Source organism: Chelonia mydas, chromosome 21, assembly GCF_015237465.2.
Source record: "Chelonia mydas isolate rCheMyd1 chromosome 21, rCheMyd1.pri.v2, whole genome shotgun sequence".
NCBI lineage: Eukaryota > Metazoa > Chordata > Testudines > Cheloniidae > Chelonia > Chelonia mydas.
Window position 1 is genome coordinate 8,568,939 of NC_051261.2, and position 17,679 is coordinate 8,586,617.

Here is a 17,679-nt window from a genome sequence, read left to right on the forward strand (position 1 = left end):
GATGATTCCCTATTCTGTTCATTCCCTCTGGGGCACCTGGCACTGGCCACTGTCGGAAGACAGGATACTGGGCTGGATGGACCTTTTTCTGACCCACTCTGGCTGTTCTTAGGTACCCTGCCTGACCTCCCATCCCATTTGGGTACGCCAGCCAGTCCTATCCTCAGCACACCCACTCCAGGGCGCTGACTTTGCAGCTAAGACGTGGGGGTAGTAGGGCGAATGCTATGGAAGTTGCACGGATACCATGGCGATCAGAGAGAGAAAGAGATGAACTGTGTATGGGGATGGAGAGATAGATAGATAGGTAGATAGATAAATAGATATCCCTTCCCTAGAGACTTTGCAAACACTAATGAATTAACCCTCACCCCATCTCTGGGAAGTGGGCACTATTGTCCTCTCTCAGTTCAATGCCAATATTACAGCACGAACCCAACAGGTGGTGAGAAACACGCTGGCTAGCCAGGAGCACAGGAGGAGTGAAGGGACTGGACTCAATCACTTCTCGAGGCCCCTTCCAGCCCCGCATTCTCAGAGTGACAGTGCCTGCTGCTGCTGCATGGCATTGCTCCTCACTGTGGATACAGGGCCCCACCTCGCCACTCCCCGGCGGGGTGACCTCAGGAGCGCCGTAATGGCCTGGTTAATATAATGGCCTGGTTAATAGGCATGCGCCAGTGGTGGTCTGACTGAACAAACGTGCATGACACAAGGCCCTTTATTTACCCCTTGAAAAGCTTCCAGTCCGTTAAGGCTCTCGCTAGCACTTGGTTTCTCCCAGGCTCTCCTGCCTGCAAACAGTCTCCGTGGGGAGCACCATGTGGCTTCCACCCGTCCCCCCAAAATAATCCCCTATTACGCCAAGCACTGCACCGCTCCACTGGAGTGTGTTATCCTCAATGCAAAACTAAAATCTCCGTCTTAGTGCAATATTAGGGTTGAGTTTTTTAAACAAGCTAATGCAAAGTGATTCCAAGTTCTGGCTGCCACAGGGACTTTCACATGGCTCATGTTTGGTATTACTTTATAGGGAGCAAATATTTATGCCCTGGTATAATAATAATTCTTTGTTCTTATACCTCACTTTTAATCCATAGATCGCCAAGCTCTTTGCAGAAGGAGGGTTAGCATCATTATCCCCATTTGACTGATAGGGAAACCGAGGCACATGGATAAGACTCATGACTCCCAGGGCAATTCAGTGGCAGAATTAGAGCCCCGGTCTCCTGAATCCTTCTGTACTTGGCCCCAGGCTCAAATTCTGCCTGTGAGAACAACTGCAAGACTGAAATGTCTCGGGTACTCAAGTGCGAGTGATAGCTTTGCTCTGCTCCACATCCCCAGCCTTCCGAAAGCAAAGGCACTCTCTCCCCGACTCTAGTTCTTTGACCTGCCCCTTAACCATTTGGTATCTTTCCAGGGTTTAGCAGCCCATTCTGTAAGTCAAGCTGAGGGTAAAGCTTATCGGAAGTTATTATGGAAGGAATTTTCATGTCCTGCCATCAATTAGGTTCCGGCACAAAAAGCCAAAGGTTTTCTTCTCTAACGCACAGATGGGAGCAATGATGCTGCTGGACAGATGCCAGCCCCATCCCACCACCACATGGATGGAAACCAGCTGAAAGGGACAGTGGTGCCAGCTTCAGTCAGTGACATAACATGGGCCCCTGCTAAAGGGGAAGGGTCTAGGAGAGAGCCAGTGAGTCCAGCTTCCTGCAGAACATGCTTTATGCATAGGGATGGGCAAAGCCAAGGTGCGTTTGGTTCTGCAGAACCCACATCGCTCACACTTTCGTTTTCGCAAAGGCCGAAGCTGGGAAACAAGCCCCATTTCATTCTATCCACCTGCCCCAAAGTCGAGGGAGGTGTAGATAAATGATTAACAGTTTTGGCCCCTCTCTGCTCGTAGAGCAGGGATACCCCTTCATACAACACATATTAAAGCCTGCTCCCTTTCCTTGGGTGGAATGAGGATGCGATGGGACAGAACCTGGCTAAGAACCAAGAGTCCCGGCCCCTAGCTCCTCACTCTAACCATGAGCCAAACTCCTACCCTTTCCACCCAAGGGTGCTGCAAATCCAGGAGCTCATGAATACGGCTACGGGCTCCGAACACTAACACCAGTAGGCGAGTGCTGGTGAATCCCCTCTGCAGCGTGTGGCGAGACAGGCCCCACGTGCTGCTCGCACACCAGGCCGGTACCAAGCTCTCCTCACACTGCAGGCGGCTCTCGGAGCGAATGAGCTTGGCGAGGTTCCGAGACACACACGCCCGGGAGCTCGTTTCCCCCACTCGCCCAGACACCGGCCTTGCCTCCTGCGACGGGTCTGCGAGCGCTTGTAGGACGACACCTCCCCCCCCCCCCCCCGCCCCCCCGGGTGCCAGCTCTGAGCCCAGCACGCTCTGCCCCCAGACTTTGCAAACTGCCCACCCCGCACTGGGGACCAATCCAGGAGCCGCTGCTGAGTTCTGAGCGCGGGCCCAGGGAGCAGAGCCAGCCCGCAGGGGGCATGCGTGTTGGTTTTTGTCCTGGACGGAAGCTTTCTCACGTTGAGGTATATTTTCCACCAGCGCAATGACGGCTGCTTGGCCGGCGCGCTCCCTGGACAGCACGCTGTCCGTTTGACTCAGGCGAGCTGTCGCCCTGGGACGGGTAAACACAGAACGAAACGTAGCAAAAAAATAAACGGAAATAGTAATAATAATGCAACCTTCAGCTCTGAGCCTGCTGAGGCATCTGGCATCAATCACGCGCAGGGCGGAGCCTGCTAGGCCTGTTAAAGCTACCTCGGGAATCCCAGCAATCTCTGAGCTAGTCAGCAGCCAAGCTTGCTCCCCAGGTTCTGGGAGGGGGTGTTTCCCTTTTGCCTTCCCCATGGGGTGCTGCATCCTACTGGCTTGGCTCCCCCGCAGGGCCTGGCCGGTACAGTCAGATTTCCCGCTCCCGTTTCAATCTCCTTTCACCCACTGCCCTGGATTGTTCCCACTCTAGTGCCTCCTCTCGTGACACGGGCACTAACTAGGGTGACCAGATGTCCCAATTTTATAGGGACAGTCCCGATATTTGGGGCTTTTTCTTGTATAGGCTCCTATTATCCACCACCCTCTGTCCCGATTTTTCACACTTGCTATCTGGTCACCCTAGCACTAATTATGGCGGGGAGTCTCCTTGCAAATCATGGTATGGGGAGGCTATGGAGAGGGGTGATGCACTACGGAGGCTGAAGCGTGGAGTTTTGCCGGGAAGGAGAGTCTCTTACTCTGCCTTGCCAGGAGCCAAGACCAGCTCCCTCTCAGGCAGGGAAAGCTCAGACGCTAGCACCTCAGAGACACCCCAGGACTTTGCAAAGCCAAGAAAGCGGAAGAGGATGTGAAACATCACCGTGCTGACATGCAGGGACAGGCCCTCCATCCAACTGTAGCCAGGCTGAGGTGACCTCTCTCTGCTAACCCTCCCCCAGGGTCTGGATCTTGTGCCCCACTAATAACCCCACAGGAAGCTGAGCAGAATCCCACTGCAGCCAGGGCTTGGGTCTGTATATCTCGAGGGTCTGCTGCCCCATCCCGCTGTCAGCCATGTGTGTTTGTGTGACCAGGCATGTGAGGGCTAGGGACAATGCCTGTCTTTAATTAGCTTTCCATTTCCCAGAGCCAACATCAACACCGGCAGGGGCCCAGGTCACGTGATCCCATCTTATCCTGGAACAACAGCCAGCAGCGAAGCTCCCAGATATCCCTTATCAAGAGGGACTGTTTCCTTACCACTGTTTCCTTTGCCCTCTCGGGAAGAGGCCTGTCTGCACGCCTCCAACACGGAGCGCATCGCTTGTCCCACACGAGCAGGGGACTGTCTCTGCACCTCTCCGCCCATCATCCCCTCTCTGCCTCATACTGGGAAGGCTCAGGGCTGTCTCTGTCCCTACCCACCCCATCCCCTCTCTTTGCCGATCCATCACCAGCACACTCGCAGCTGGGCTCCTCTGACACACACATTCTTCAGACGCTCTTTGCTAGGCAGCCAAGAGAGTTTATTTTGTCTTCGATGAGAGGGGGTGAGAGAGGAGGGATCCCCCACCCTTCTCCAGCCCCCTTGGCTTTCATTCATAAACCGAGAGGGTTAGGCTGTGTCCCTGGCATGAATGCTAGCTATAATCCTCCATAACAGGCTCGGTACCTTGCCAGACACGTGCATATCAGATTGCGTTGGCTACCCTGGACAGCTGGTACCACTCGCTTGAAATTCTTCCAACGGCCACGACAGCAGTTTCTGCAACAGATGGGAAGGGATGGCGAATTCTTGGTGTCCCTTCAGCGGTCTGAAGGGCTGCCAGTGTTGGTTATGCAAGAACAAGGGGGCATTCAATGAACATTCAAACGGCAGCAACTTGGAAAGCTATCCAAGGAAATACTTTTTAACCCAACGCACAATTAGCCAGTGGGACTCAGCGCCTTAAGATGCCAATGAGGCCAAGAACCTAGCAGGATTGTTTGTTTAAAAGGCTTGGAGATTTGCATGGATAATGAGGTCATTCCAAATTACAATAGGAAGGATTAACAAATACCCCCCTTTCCGCAAAGGGGTATGGAAAGTCTAGAAAGGCTCATGTTTTAGGGATTTGTGATGCAGAAACCTGACCACTAGGAAGTGGACTGAGACCCACCCAACTCGTTTCGTGCAGGCTAAGGAGTGGCTGCTGGATATGGCTGAGACTCCCATTGTAATGGAAACAAAAGGCTCTTGTATCCCAGAACTGGGGGGACTCTAAGGATTCTCAGACACCACCCAGCAAAATCCTGCCCCCTTTGAGGTGGCTGGGATTTTGCCATTCATAGATTCCCAGGACAGAAGAGGCTACGGTGATCATCCTGCCTAACACAGGCCGTAGAACATCCCCGGAATAGGGCAGATCGCTTAGAAAAAACATCCCGTCTCGATTTTAAAATTGCCAGATGAGGACAATCCACTACGACCTTTTAGTAAATTGTTCCCGTGGTTAGTTACCCTCGCTGTTAAACATGTTACTTCAGTGGAAGCAGGATTTCACCCATACTGATCACCTCGTCCAATTACCTCCCTGCCACAGGCCAACGATCCAGCAGGAGGAACCCTTAGATAACGGGGTAAGCTCCTGCAGCATCTATTCAGGGCAAGCTATTAGACCACCCAACCTATCAGAGGTGTCGCAAACCAACTGATTCCATCCCCATGCATGCCACTTAGTCTGGGCTTCCCTTCCAGCCTGGCCATGGTTTTGGCCTAGGCCTCTCTCCTCCATCCTGTTGCCTAGTATCTTTCCTCTCTGAAAGAAGGAGCCAGGCAGCTGTTTTCCTTGCGTGGCATCAGCTGCTTTTGGAATCCAACAGCCCTTCCTTTAGTTTTGCCCTCTCCTCGACATTAACATCCCATGTGGCCTCGCTGCCAAAGACAGGAGGAGCTGACAGCACATGCATTTGGCATGTCACTCAAGTCTATGCCAGCATCTTTTCCATGGCTCCGAAGGAATGTTACATCCCACGGAGACTGGGGCATGGTAACAGGAGAAGGAAACGTTTGACTCCAGGTTACCAGTTCAAATCCAGCCCGGTTCAGTGGGGGCCAGAATCTCTTACTCTTAGGAAGGCTGTTTGGTGGCCTTTGAGAAATTAATCAGGTTGCTCAGGCCAGGTACTAATAGACCATGCCACAAAACTACCTTCATTCCTGGCCACCACGCTGGCAATCTCAGCAAGGACTCAACTGCCCTGGTGGCTTAACTGCCCTGGTGTTGATCCCTCTGGGTCCAGGAGCGAGGCAGCAGGCGAGAAACCTGCATGATTAGCTGGATAGGCGGTGGGCTTAGGTCTCCAGCATAAGTTAAGTTTAGTTCCTTCACCAGCACTAAATCCTCATGACAAAGTTCTTGTCTGTCCAGTTGCCCATTGAAAAGGATGAATGGATATGCCAGGCACTGGTCCAAAGCTCTTGGCCTATAGACATCAAAGGGACTTGTGAGTTTTCAAACGGTAGGCCCCTTGGTGTAACTCACGTGGTGCAAATTTCTTACCTGGAAAATTGTTTGTTTGTTTGTTTCACACTAGATCTTTGGAGCATAAGTTTCCTTAGCGAAGCTACATGACAGTAGCAAGTGCTGCTTGGCAAGTGGAATTTTCTCTTGACCCTCTTATTCCATTTCCTTGTTTGGGTGGAGATAGATGGAAAGTAATTTCCGTGCAAATTCGAGGAGCTGGCACTCAGATCAATACCTAGGGGGTAGAGAAGCACAAGAAGAAAATGCACAGAAAGCAACTGTATGAGTTTGGACTCTGGAGCGCAATGGAGAACAACCCCAGCTGCCATGATTTTTTATTACACCCTTTTGTAGCATTGGCCTATATTGCTTGGCAAGTATTTTGGGAAGAACAGGGGCCTGAGTCAAAGCCCCAGAAAAGTTTGGGTTGAGCACCAAACTTTACAGCTATGGCCAGTCTCTAAATTCAGCTTGTTTTCCTACAGGCTCTGACCCAACACAAACTTTGACTTTTCTCCTCTATAACTATTCTTTGTGTCAAAGCTTCTGCCTGGGTTCTTTGGGCACCAACCTTTCCTTCGCCTCAGTGCCCCCTGAGCCCTGCGCTGGACACAAGTTTAAGACACTGCAAGCCCAGTGCCTGCTTCCCAGTGTTCTGTGCCTCCTGGGTAAAATAAATCATGGTCCTTCCTTTCGGGCCCTGGCTTGTCCACCCGACTCATGCCTCATTTCCCCTACCTATCAGCTGCATTGGGTCTGTAACCTCTGTGTACTCTATTTGCCCATCACTCCGGCTTCTCCAGTGCCAATCCCCTCTCCCATTCTATTCCAGACCTTTCCCTGCCCCCATCACCGTGGCATCTGGGCACCTTTTTTCCTCTGCGCGTGGTACCATTCCCACTGCATTTCCCCTCTGCGGCCAACCACTCCTGCTCCATTTTGTCCTTTAAGGGCCTCCAAGGCTTGTTCTCTCTTTGGAACATCTGGCTGTTTATTTTCTAGGGAGAAGTTGTTGGGTTTTGCCCTCAAATGTCTCCTTTTACAAGGAGCTGTTATGCTATTTTGTTCTCATTCTTTGGCATGAATGTTGCTGCTCCCCAGGACTGATAGGAAGCTCTTCAAGGACCCTTGGTGTGCATTGGGGGAAATCCAGCCTAGTCAAACAACCAACCCATTGTCCTGAGGCAGGGGTCCCTGGGCACTGACAGGAAAGCGTTAACGGTTCTCTTCCTCCCAACAGCTGCACACTGGCCAGCTGTGGAGAAGGGAAATGGTGCAGGCAGCATTAGATTTCCAAAACATTCCAGGATCATGTATCAGCCCTCTGAGGATTATATCTCCCCCCACTACCTCTTAAAAATCTGACCTTCCATTCTTGCATAAGATAGGAAACAGAGCTCATGACAACTGAGGACAGAGACATCAAGGGTTAATGAAGTAGGCAGACAGGCAGAGACTGGACCGGATAATATAACACCCCTCCTCTTTGACTCTTGCCCCAGCTCCAACCTTTGCTGTGAATTTGAACAGAAACTTTCAGTAAGATTTGAAAAAGTTTGGTCCAGCGTTTCGATGTGTGACGCTGGGAGACCCACCGCCAGCTCATGCCAAGGTCCCCAGGCCTCAACGGGACACTGGCAGATACACAGCTGGAATCAGCCTGGCTCTCTTGTGTGTTAATATTGGTGAAAAACATATTAGAATGATGAGAAAGTGTTTAGTATTTAGACTCTATTGAATGCTTGTGAGAGGCTGTATTCATTAATCTCACTTATATCTGTGCCCCATATTGAAATGTTGTACTGTTGTATTGGGAGCCTCTGGGACTGTATGAATTGCCATACAGGAGAGGGGCATTAATTAGCGTGAAGAGCTGCTCTTCTACAGAAATTGTTACACTCCTCCTGAAAGAGGAGACCCGTCGATATACCACATGGGCTATGGTTGGATCTTACAACTGGACACTCTGACATCGGGATTGAAAAACAACAGGACTAAAGATTCTTATTGCTGTTCCGCTCTCCTCCACGTGAGGATGAGTCATGCTGGTGGACTCCTATCTGCTGAGATTGCAGCTCAGAGAACATGGCAGGAGCGGGATAAAATCCCCAAACCAAAGGGCCTAAGGATCTTTAAGCTGCTTAGACTCGGGTGAGGACAAGGTGTTTCTAGGCATAAGCAAGAGATCCCCAACTGCTTGGCCTGGGTTAGTTAGCCCTAAAGGACACACAGAACTCAGAGAGTATAGAAACCTGTATTACCTTTTGAAACCTAAGACAAACTCATCCATGTGTCTATGTTTGCTTGCTTTAACCCTATAAATCGCTCACTAATTTCCTTTGCCTATTTAATAAATCTTCATATAGTTTACTATAACATTGGCTACAAGCATTGTCTTTGGTGTGAGACTCAAAGCACAACTGACCTGGGGTAGGTGACTGATCCTTTGGGACTTGGAGTAACCTCATTATTGCTGTGATTCTTGGCATATGGGGCCATCTGTCACAGAGACTTGCTTACCTGGGTGACAAGGCAGACCAGAGTATCCCAGGTGACTGTCTGTGACTCCATACTAAGGCCATTAAAGGGCCTGAGGAGTTCGCACTTGGTGCAGTTGGTTGGTAAAAATCTAACTGGTTTTTAAACAGCCTATCCCAAGGTTGTTACTCACGCTCTTCGGTCATTGTAAATAGTAACACACAATGATTTCACCGGGTTGCCGCTATCTTAACAGAATTCAAGCCTGGCTGGAAGTGGAAGTGAGAACTACTGAGAGAAAGGCTGCTCTGGTGGTATCTCAGCCTCTCCTGGCAGTACCAGGAACCTCATAAGGAAACGTGTTTCGTGAAAATCTCAGATAATAATCAGACTTCAGGATGAGCTTTTTCCTCCAGTCAGAACTTCCAAGTAGAGCTGGTCAAGATGTATTGGAGATTTCTGATTATTTTTTTTGAAATTTCAAGTATTTTTCAACCAACTGGAGGCTGAGTCTAAATTTTGAAATTTCTATTTAAAATTACAAATTCTCAAATTTTGATTTTTTTTTTTAAAGGGGGAAGGGACATATGCAATTTTTCCTTCCTCTTTTCCCCCCCAACCAGTTTCACTTCCGACCTTTTTAGGTTCACCCAGCACTAACGTACACTCGGCATACGTTTTCACTGCTGAGTTAACTCAGGTAGTTGGCACTCAGGTCTGAGCAGCCAGGTAAGCCTAGCCCAGGTGCGAGCAGCCACATTGCAAAGCCCTACCCAAGTTACAGTATCCTCACTGGTTCTGTGCTCCCTGGCGTGTGGCAGGAGGACTTCTGGGGGCACATCCATGGTTCTTTGCGCTGTAATGATCTGAGCTGCTCAGATTCTTTCCCAGTAAATTGTGGGAGAACTTGTCTGTCCTTCTGGGCACATAGGGGGATTGTGGGAAGGCATCAGAGGACTACCAGCATTCAAGGGGCTCGCTGCAGAGGGGACGCGTTACCAGTCTGAGTGAAAGCCTCACTTGGGTTTTAGCCTATAGCCCCAGCAAGCCTGAGCTGAAAGCATGACTTAACCCAGATCAGAAAGTTTTGTGCATGGACAGTAGGAGGGTTAGGGGCAGCACCTGGGTAAGCACTGAATTAATTCTGCCTTGAAGACAGACCCTAAAGCCTTTCTTGTTCCTGAAGGACAACCGGAGTGATTCATTCTAACGCCATCACAGCTAAAACTGTCCATCTCCTCAAGCCTTCTCCCACCCTCCTTATCCTCTTGTCCCTCCTCCACTTGCTTCCAGTCTAGTTCATTTCCAGTCACTCTGCTGGCACTACCGCCGGGTGTGTTTATCCAAAAGCCTTTACGCATTCCCCTGCAGCAGCTCTCTCTCTCTTCTGCTGTCATCTCTTCCCTTTCACGCCATGGGTTTTTGTTTTTTTTCAGGGTGACCTTGGTGATAATAATTAGCCATGAAGCTTCACAGCTTGGCCCTGCCATTGGGCACGCTCTTCTCTCTCTTGAGACAGGCAGCATAGATCAAATGCACTCCTTATCAGCTAGTAGGTTTTTTCCCCCCCCCAAGCTAGGGGTTAATGACAGGGAAAGCAATTCAGATCTACTCCAGAGAACCAGGAAACCTCACCAACAAGCTGCTTCTAATTATTCACTGGTACAAGATGTAAAAGAACAAAACAATCACTAGCTCATACAAGTGTTAACCCCTTAGGAAACGGCAGCTCCCAATACCTCAGGGGAGATCAAGTGGGGAAAGGGGTCAGTTTCCCAAGGGTGTCAACATGAGGGTGCTGCAGAACTAGCTAGTGGCTGCTTGAACCCACAATCTTCTGGGGGCAACTCACAGGCTGGCTTTATTTCTCGCCCCAGTGAAGGAGGGAACGTCTCTGCTGGGCCTTGGCTTTAGGATAGAGGGGAGGCAGCTTGGTCCTCGGTTCTGGCCCCGGGGGGCACTTCACTAGGAAAAAGGGAGGATTTCTGGCCAGCGGAAGGTAGGTACTTGTGAGGTCCAAGTCCTGCCAAGCTCCTTCAGCAGTTCGCCCAACATGACCGGTCTCCTGCTGTTTGTGGCCCTTACCGCCGTGCCATCCTGTCCCCACAGTCATAGCACAAGGTCCAGCTGCGTCCTGGAAGTGGGTACGTGTCAAAGGGAGGTGCAGTGGCTGTGTGAAGAGGATGGGGAGTGGGCCAAGAGGAAGAGCCAGGGAGGGTTCTTGTGCTGCTTGTGGAGGGAGTGAAGGTAAGACGGAGACAGGGCTCCGGGGGAGAAGAGAGGAACTGAGCACAGAAGCCAAGTATTGTGCTTGCTGGAGAACGCGCATAGTGACTAGAGCTGGCTGGGAGTTTTTCGACAAAACGTCCTTTCGTTGGAAAATGCTGATCTACTGAAACCAGAACTTTTTGCAGACACACGTTGGTTGCAGCCAAACTAGCAATCAAACTCCGAAACTGGGCCTGCCCTCTGGTTCCAGCACTTTTGTTTCTCCCCAGGGGCTCTCCACAGCAAGTCTGGCAGAAGTGCAGATGATCTGTTCAGAGACTTTTTACCCCTTCAGGCACCTGAATGAGTTTTGCGGTGACATCGTGCAGCCTTTTCAGAACAAGGCAGCATTTATAAGTCCCCTGGCATACAGCTTCTAGGTTAGCATGGGAAAGCCAAGCTGAAATCAGAGTCCATACTGGCAGAAGCAACTGCCCCAGGGTGCTTTCCTGGATCCCTCTTGGCTCTCCATCCCTCTGTCTCTGTGACCCTGCATGTCTCAGTAACCATCTTAAAAACCAGTCTGCTCACCCCATATTCCTTTGGTCCCCATTTGCAGCCTCCCTTGTAGTCATGAGTTCAGCCCACCTCAGCCTCCCAGTCACTGAAAGTTAACGTTCAGTCACTGAGGCTCCTGTCATCTCCTCTGGGCCTGCCATGCGTTTGTGCCGATTCCAGCCAATTCTCGTTGGAGCAGCTGGTCTCAACTCAGACAACATACATGACACGTGGCCCTGCCTCGTTCCCCTCTCCATTGACAGCCAGTGCACACCAATACGGAGTCAGTGGGTAAACTGAGTCATCTGTGTTTGTCCTACACACGTTACAAAAATTCCCTCATTCGCCCCAGCTGGGTCTCTCTTGCTCTGCTAATAGTGCTCTAGACTTGGGGTTCCCACGCTTTTTCATCACGGGGGACCCTATTGTAGAGACAGGCCATCTGTCTTCTTACTCACAAGCACAGAGCACCACTATGACGTCCCTGTGCAACCACAGTCATTACTTACTGGAAGCACCCGGTCAGGACAGCGCTGAATGTCCTTTTTTAAGCTTCTTTGGATGCGCATTAGCTGCTGGAAGTAAGGACGAGGAGCCAGTACCATGTGACCAGGTGACTCGCCACAGACCGGGATTCTGGGCTCCAGGGGGTTAAGCCATTAAAATAGCCAGGCTGATGAGTCAGAGTCTTGAGCCAGCCAGAAAAAGTGGAGTAATTTGTGCATCAAGAGAGGTCATGTTGACTTCTCTTGCCTCTGTGTCTCCTCCTTGCTCTCTTCTCTCTCTCCCCTGCTTTCCCTTACCTCCCTTTTTATTGTTATTTGTACTGAGGTAGAAGTTGGGAGCACCAGTCATGGACCAAGGCCCCACTGTACTAGGCACTGTACAAACACAAAAAGACGGTCCCTGCCCCAAAGAGCTTCCCATATAAATAATCTGTTGTCTTGGCATTGCATCTGTCTGCTCTTCCCTCTGCCTCCACCTTTCTCCCTCTCTCTTCATGAGCGGAAGGGTGGCCTTGTGGTTGATGCCCAGGACTGAGAAGCAGAGGTGGTCAGCTCTGCCACTGACTCCCTGTCCAACATTCGTCAATTCACTTAAACCAAGATTTTTTTAAACCTGGGGGCCTAAACTTAGGAGCCCAAAGAAGTGGTTTGATTTTCAAAAGTGCTCAGCATTCAGCAGCCTTCTCAGAGCTCCACAGGAACTACTGCGTGCACCTATTTAGGTGCCTAAATTTAGACATCCCTATTTTAAAACAAAAATAAGTCTTCCCCTTCCTGTGCCGCTGTTTCTCCGTCTATAAAATGGGGATAATTTACCTATCGGCCTACGTATTTGCATACCCCTTCCCACTATAGCTTCTGAGCTTCAAAGCAGGGCTGGGAGCCATAATTTGTGAAAAGTGCTTTGAGACCCTTGAAGAGAAGGCGTGATACACACTCCACGCACTGTTTTTATTCCCCTCTAAGGTGCGATAGCGGCCTCCCTGTCCTGTGCAAAAACGCTGGGCTCAGAGTCAGTGACAGCAAGGAGCTTTCGGCTATTTTAACTCCCCCTGTTCGTTAATTTGTTTGTCCCGCTGCTGCCGTATCCTTTCCAGACAGAATGGAAGAGGGGGGAGCTGACATCAGGCTGGCCAGCACAACACTGCTTCAGCAGTCATGCCAGACAGCAAAACAACACAACTCTGGCTCTTCGTGGGGCAAGCAGAATGCAAAGGAGATTAATTAGCATGTCACATATTGAGGCTATTCCAAGCCTTCACCGAGTCAGGAGGAAAGCTACGTGACCATCTCCAAAGCGCTACCCAAGCCAAGCTTTCTGCTCAGCTTGGTCCTCTGGCTGAGCCCAATATCTTGCTGGCAATTCCTTTGTGTTTGGAGAAACTCCACATTGCAGACAATTTGCAGTGCAAACAGCTACCCGGCCTCTCCCCGCCCCCGCTGTATAAGGATGTGCCAAACGCTAGACAAATGTTGACCTTTTATTACCACTGGGCCTATTAATGTCTCCTAATAAATCAGGGCTCTTTGCTGTGGATGGATCTCACCTCCCTTTGCCCCATTTAGTCATTGTTGAGCTTTCCACTGTTTCAATATGAAGAGAGGAAGCTTTGGCTCAGAACTGACACCCTGATTTATTGGGGGAATTTTCCTCTATGAACTGGGCTGGGGGCATGTGAAAGCGAGAGAACAAACAATTACCAGCAGTGCAGTCGGTTCAAATTCCCTTCAGTCCTGAGCTCGCCCCACTGATGCTACTCAATCCCAACCTCTACCAGCCCTTCCTGTGCCAGCAGTCAGCCCCCTCATAGCTATGCTAATGCACCTCAATCCCGACCTGCAGCACCTGCCCCGGCATTCCAATTCTGGGCTCTACCAACGTACCACAGTCCTCAGCTGCCACCAGTCTTGGTCGTCTTCTGCGTAGAGGTTTTTCAAATCTAGCTGTGCTGTGCAGTGCTTTTGTGAAGGTTCACTCTGCACTGGGCCGAGCGCATCACATTTGCTGCATCAGGGATGCCATTAGAAGGTCTCCAACTATCATCAATTTGTTAACTTTTCTTGTGTCACTCTGACCTTCAGTGGGTACAATTTAACACCCTTGCTCCCTGTTCCACCAATTCTCTTCTGGGTGACATTCCTGGGTTCTCCGATAGGTTCGGTGGGGGAATTTGGCTGCCACACCACCAAATTGTGCCTCACGTGCATTGCGGGCGCTGCATAATCTTTGAAATTATACCCTGCATGTGCAATTGCCTTTCTCTGTAGAAACACATACTTTTGCAAGACCCAAGACTAGGCCCTGAATGCAAACTCAGGAGGACTGGCTTCAATCCCCAGCGCTGCCACAAACTTCTTGTGTTACCTTGGGCAAGTCACTTAGTCTCTCCATGCCTCGGTTTCCCATCTGTACAATGGAGAGAATAATATTTTACTTTCCACACCATGTGTCTGTCTGGTCTATTTAGATTGTAAGCTCTCCAGCGCACAGACTGTCCTTTGCTATGTGTGGGCACAGGACCCCCTATCTTAGCTGGGGCCAGCAACGATTATGTCAATATAAATAATAAAAGCCTTTAATTGAATGTCCCAAATAAGAAAATTAACGTAGACATTGATTTCAAGTTAATCAAATGATCCTACTCTTCAGGGCAGGTACCCTCTTTTTGTTCCGTATTTGCACGGTGCTTTACACATGGCAGGGGCATTAGGAGCTGCCACAGTACAAACAGTGACGAGTAACAATATTGACAATTTAACCACTGTGCAATAAGCGAACATCTATTGCAGGTTTATTATCCCTCAAGTTAACGTTTTGAATAACCCTCACTCATTATTAAAGTAACATTTTATGGCCGGGGGCAGGCCTGTGTTTAATAAAGATAATTTCATCGGGTTATTTAATGAGCAACAGAAGTAGAAACATTTGGGATTTCACTGCCCTCTCACACATATTGTTTGCAGAAGGAATTTATTACAAAGCTATTAAGTCGCAATCAATCTGCTTTTAACATTAGTTCGCCTTTACGTCACCTAAAATCAATGTCCTTTTTCTTCCCTCCCCAATTTGAATGATATTTTTAGGGGCTGTTTGGGAGAAAGCGTAACCAGAATTCGTCCTGGCTGGAGTCCGAATAACTCTTCCTATAGATTGGACCCCACCCTACATATCCTCACTAGGGCTCTGCTGATCCCCAGTGCAGTCTCTTCCATACACAGAGTAGGAGTGTGCAGAATTAAGCAGGCTATGTTTTTATACATAGCATCTTCCAGGCAAATGGTGCTGCAGAGCAAAAGAACAGAGGTCCTGCATTAAAATAACCTGGGACATCACAGGGAGCAGGGGTGGGAGGGAAGATATTGTTGCCGACGAGGTTGAGGCGATGCAAAAGAGAAGGCTCTTGTAGCAGGGGGGCCAGATGGCAGGAAGGGGGAGAAGTGCTAGGTAAGCAGAAAGCACAGGAGAGAGAGAGCAGATGGGCCTGATTCTGCTCACACTTAAAATGATGCAACTACCTTGCGCCTGATTGTACACTAAGCCCGCTTTATGCTGCTCTGGCAGTGCAACGGGGCCTTAAAATCAGTGTAAATGGCCCCCTGGTAATCCTATTCCAAGGGAGCTTCCCTGGCCAGTGTAGAACTGGTGCAAGAGTGCTACACCAGCCCTGCTCCCAGCCCCCACCCCGGTAAGTGGCACGTAGCTGGGGGGCACTGCACAGCCGGTGGTCTATTCTCTGCTGCTTAGGGCACAGTCGGAAAGAGGATAAGTTAGAGCAGCCCTCTACTGAGGACCTTTGCCCCCTCCTCTACCATCCCTATCCACACGCCGGAAGGGAATTACTGAGAATCCAGTTCACTGTCTCCAGTGCAGCTGCTCCTGATTCAGCCCCGTTTAGATGAGAGGAGAATCAGGCCCATGTCTGGGGTACCATGGAGCAACACCCAGGGTGGGCATTTACAGTCAAGGAGAGCGGTTCTGAACAAGATCCTAAGCCAACGGGGAGCCATCTGGGGCCGAGGGGAACATGCTGCAGGCAGCAGCCCTCTGCATAAGCTGGAGGAACTGGGAGAAAGGGGCTGCAGGAGTCAGGGTGAGGGGACAGCAGAGCGCACTGGCCACTGACCTTGCTGCCCCAGCACCCCTGCCGCCGTACCATGAGGGACCTTTGTAGCAATTTTTACAGCAGCTCACCTCCTGGGTGGGTTCCAAGATCACTCCTGAATCTTATACCTGCCCACCTAGTACCCTGCCAACCTGGCCTCTAGAGAGATCTGCTCATTCCCCTGTCTCAGGCCTTTCTGCCTAGCCACACCTTGGCCCTGCCACTCTGCAGTCACACACACACAGCCAACTAGCAGAAAGCCATCCTCCTCTCCTCCAGGCTCCCCTGAAGCCCCCCCAAGAGATATTAACTATGAAGTTATATGGAAGGAGAAGGGGGAGGGCAAGGCTCTCCACTGGGGAACTTGAACCAACCACCAGATGTAATGCACTTCATCCCATAACCATGGGGCAGGGAGTTGCCAGTCCTTCCCCTAGCCCCAGTCTTATGCAGAATGAGCCTGCAGCCTGTTCCCAATATCTCCATTGTGGGAGCTCCAGCCCCACAGAGCACAGCCCCCCTGTAGCATGGTGCCAGTCCTTCTGCTAGCTCAAATCTGCCACCCCGCCCAAACAAGCTGCCGCAAGACTCTGATGGGAGCTCCAAACTCTCAGCCAAACCCCATGCAGCACAAACACCCAACAGAGCACACTACAAATCTCTCCCCATCCCCACCCTCAGCAAACCCACCACCTCGCAGCATAAAAATCACTGCAGGCCGCTCCAGGCTCCCCCAACACCTCCACTCGCTGTCTGGAGCTCTGCCTCCCACCCCTACAGCCTCACCCTTGTGCGCTAGAGAACTACAAAGCACCCACTTGGGTTTCCATAGCAAAAGTTCAGTTTAGGCTAAACACCAAAAACAATTGCCAAGGTACTAGACATTGCTGCAGGGACCTTACCAGCTTCAAAGCCAGCTACTGCTCTGGACAGCCCTATGGCCACACCCAGATATCAGTTACCTAGCAGGTGCTCAGCACCTCAGATTGCATCAGCCTTGATTGGTCTCAGGCCAGACATCTTAGGGGACCTGATTAACTGATGTTTTATACCCTGGAGTTAATTTTAACCCTTTGGTTGCCACATGCCGCTCATGCAGTGGGCTCTCAGCCGCTCTGACGTTCCCTGCCTCTGAACCCTATCCCTTCCCAGCATATCCCCAAGTCAACCAGAATTCACTGAAAGGGGGAGATTTTGCAAGATACCTCAGACTCTGCCTCTCTCCTCAATGGCTCCATTAAACCTATAGTATAAAGGGCCATTTTTAAGAGCCCGATACCTAGCTTGACAAAACACAGGAGGTTAGTTTAAAACAATCCTTGGTCCTCTTCAAACTTTGGGACAAGGCGCTGCAAATTCCGAGGAAGCACGTTCAGTTTAAGCCAGCCGTTGTGTAAACTGGCCGTTCTTTCTACTAAAACCGGTTTAAGTAGCTCAGGCCTCCTGCATGGAGTTAGAGGTCTCCCTGTTTGAATTAACACTTCAGTATCAAGCAGGGGGTCTCACACTTCATGGTACCGCGACCCCCTTCTGACAACAAAAATTACTACGTGACCCCGGGAAGGGGGACTGAAGCCCGAACCCCGCTGCCTGGACAGGGGGAGAAGCTGAAACTTGAGGGCTTCTACCCTGGGCGGTGGGGCTCAGGCTTTGGCTTCAGCCCCGGGCCCCAGGAAGTCTAACACCAGCCCTGGCGACCCCATTAAAATGGGGTCTTGACCCGTTTTGGGGTCCAACCCACAGTTTGAGAACCACTCAGCTACAGCATTTCTAAGGAAATCTGGGGAGTGCCAGTGTACAGGTGCAAAACTCCT

The 17,679-nt window shown here is 50.5% G+C and overlaps 1 long non-coding RNA gene across 1 annotated transcript; it reads right to left on the reverse strand.

The window, feature by feature from the left end:
• Positions 1-4,001: 4,001 nt before the first annotated feature.
• LOC122463458 lies at positions 4,002-16,882 on the reverse strand. The gene is made up of 3 exons (XR_006286868.1): positions 16,768-16,882; positions 6,049-6,247; positions 4,002-4,271 (listed from the first exon to the last, which is right to left on the reverse strand). It is a non-coding gene; the product is annotated as an uncharacterized LOC122463458 (long non-coding RNA).
• Between the last annotated feature and the right edge of the window lie 797 nt (positions 16,883-17,679).